This window comes from Rhinoraja longicauda, chromosome 13 (assembly GCF_053455715.1).
Source record: "Rhinoraja longicauda isolate Sanriku21f chromosome 13, sRhiLon1.1, whole genome shotgun sequence".
In the NCBI taxonomy this organism is placed as follows: Eukaryota; Metazoa; Chordata; class Chondrichthyes; order Rajiformes; family Arhynchobatidae; genus Rhinoraja; species Rhinoraja longicauda.
This window is the reverse complement of record NC_135965.1, coordinates 19,823,815-19,826,310: the sequence shown is the minus strand read 5'-3', so window position 1 is coordinate 19,826,310 and position 2,496 is coordinate 19,823,815. Positions and strand designations below refer to the sequence as shown.

Sequence of the window (2,496 nt, the reverse complement as noted above, 5' to 3'; positions counted from 1 at the left end):
TAATATGCAAAAGCACACAGCGTCCTGGAGTAACTCTGAGGGTCAGGCAGCATCACTGGAGGACATGGATAGGTTCGAGTCGAGACCATTCTTTAGACTAATGAAGAAGGTTGATAGATCCATGGCTAGGTCACTTACCCGTGTTCACTAGAGGTGCTGTCTGACCTATTGAGTTACTCCAGCACTTTGTGTCCAAATGCTGAGTATCTGTCCATACAATTCAGTCTAAAATATGACAACTATTTCTTGAAAGCCCTTAGCTCTTCCCATTGCATATTTAGGATGGCGCAGGGGTAGAGTTGTTGCCTTACAGCACCAGAGACCCGGGTTTGATCTTGACTACGGATGTTGTCTTTACGTAGTTTGTACATTTTCCCAGTGACCGGTTTTCGCCGGGTGCTCCGGTTTCCTCCCACACTCCAAGGACGTACAGGTTTGTAGGTTAATTGGCTTCGGTAAAAATTGTAAATTGTCCCTAGTGTGTAGGATAGGGCTAGTGTACGGGGACCACTGGTCGGCGTAGACTTGTAGGCCCAAAGAGCCTGTTTCCGCGCTGTATCTCTGAACTAAACTAAACTAAACTAAAATTTTGCTGTGCCTGTATTGAGTTGTGTCTGTTGTTCTTGTTTTACAGGCAATGGACAACAGCTGTTTAGACATCAATCCCCAGTTGGACAAGTACTCTCTCTTACAAGTCTAGACGGAATACAGTTTGTATTAGAACTTGTGGGCAACACTCTGTCTGAAGGAGTGGAAGTGTTGCAACATCTGCCTTTTCAATCTATCCATCTCAGACCTGATCTTCACTTGCACGCTTCCCTTGCTTATAAGCTACTACAGCAGCGGTCACCAGTGGACCTACGGTGTTCTTGCCTGCAAGATTTATAAATACAGCCTCCACTCCAACATGTATGCAAGCATCTTGTTTCTCACCTGCATTAGTTGGGATCTGTACCTCCTGGTCACAAGCCCCTTGAAAGCCTACTGCATTCAAACAAAGTTCAATGCCATTATCATTTGTTTATGCATCTGGAATTTTGTTACAGTGGGGTTAATTCCTATCGTCACCCTTTTTTAACAGTGACAGAGCCCCCAAAACAGCAAGACCTTCCATTGTTGACTATGCCAGTTCAGGAAAGGCCTGGTGGAATCTGATTTACAGTTTGTACCTCATTGTGTTTGGTTTCCTCGTGTGTCATGTTCATCATGTACGTTCGAATTGGCTGCGTCTTGAAGAAAATGGCCAAGCTAGCCATCCGTGGCTCACAGCAGCGGGCAGCCGAGGGCTCCACCCAGGCCGACTGCCCCGCCCCTCTTCCGGGTTTACATGTGTGCCCAGGTGCCCCTGGAGATGGAGCACACGGTATCCATGGGCACAGTGGTCGCTTGCCAGGACCGCTGGACGCTGCAGGGGCTTAGTGCTTCTAAATGAGAGTAACAACATTTTGCTTTGATATTTATACAGGTACTCCATCGATTTTCTGGTTCCAGAGCCTTCCAGGGTTATCTATTTTGCCGGACCAACAGAGGTGACGTAATAATAGTTCAGCAATTCACCTCTGACGCACTAATTTACCCCTCCCATGTCTCTAAAGCATTGATGACTGCTAAAAACTTAAGTAAAGAATCAGCAATTAACAAAGAGGTAAACAATTAACGCTTTCTGGATGAAGGCAAGACTCCCGAAAGAGCATGCATCACATGCAAACCTCTCATAATTTTGTCCGGATTAACGGAGGTGCTGGACCATGTGTTGCCGGAAAATCGGTGGTGGACCTTATGTAAATTCCCTATTTTTAGATTAACGCCTCCACAAAATAGCATTTTAGTTATCATTTTGTACCTGTAAATTAACTCACTTTTGTAAAATAATAACTGCTTGAATGTCATCAAAATGTCATTAAATAGCAGAAATGTCCAAACGTTGTGCCCAATTTTAGTCAGAAATCCCCATCTCCCCAAGCTTCCCCCCAATTCCAGATTTTTTGTAATTTATAACTTCCCATCTTGAAATATTGTAATTGTACTGCACAGTGTTGAGTTCAGTTTATTATTGTCACGTGTACCGAAGTACAATGAAAAACTATTTTGTGAATTGTTTCTCAAGGATACCTGTTTTTTAATGTGGTCAGAAAACCATTGTGCTTTCTGATTTACAAATAAAGGATAATTTGCTCTTTAGTGTTTGTATTATTACGTGTATGATGTTTATTTTGCACATAGATGTCAGAATAGATATTTGCCTTAATATTTAGCCGATCCCAATTAATATCGGGAAAATTGAAATCCCCAGGATGATCTAACGATAATATTCTTGTTCCTGTGATTTCTCTACATATTTGCTCTTGTGTTCTGTTGACTGTTAAGAGGTTTGTACTATACCCCCAGCAAGGTGATTTCCCCCTAACCTATACTAAACTCTATCCTTGCAAAGGACCTTCTCTTTTACATCCGCCTTCACACTAGAGGATTCTATAGACACAAGAAACTGCAGAT

General features: G+C 42.8%; 1 pseudogene; it reads left to right on the top strand.

Moving 5' to 3' along the window:
- The first annotated feature begins 637 nt into the window (after positions 1 to 637).
- On the top strand, positions 638 to 2,099 carry LOC144599162 (succinate receptor 1-like; annotated as a pseudogene).
- The last annotated feature ends 397 nt before the right edge of the window (positions 2,100 to 2,496 follow it).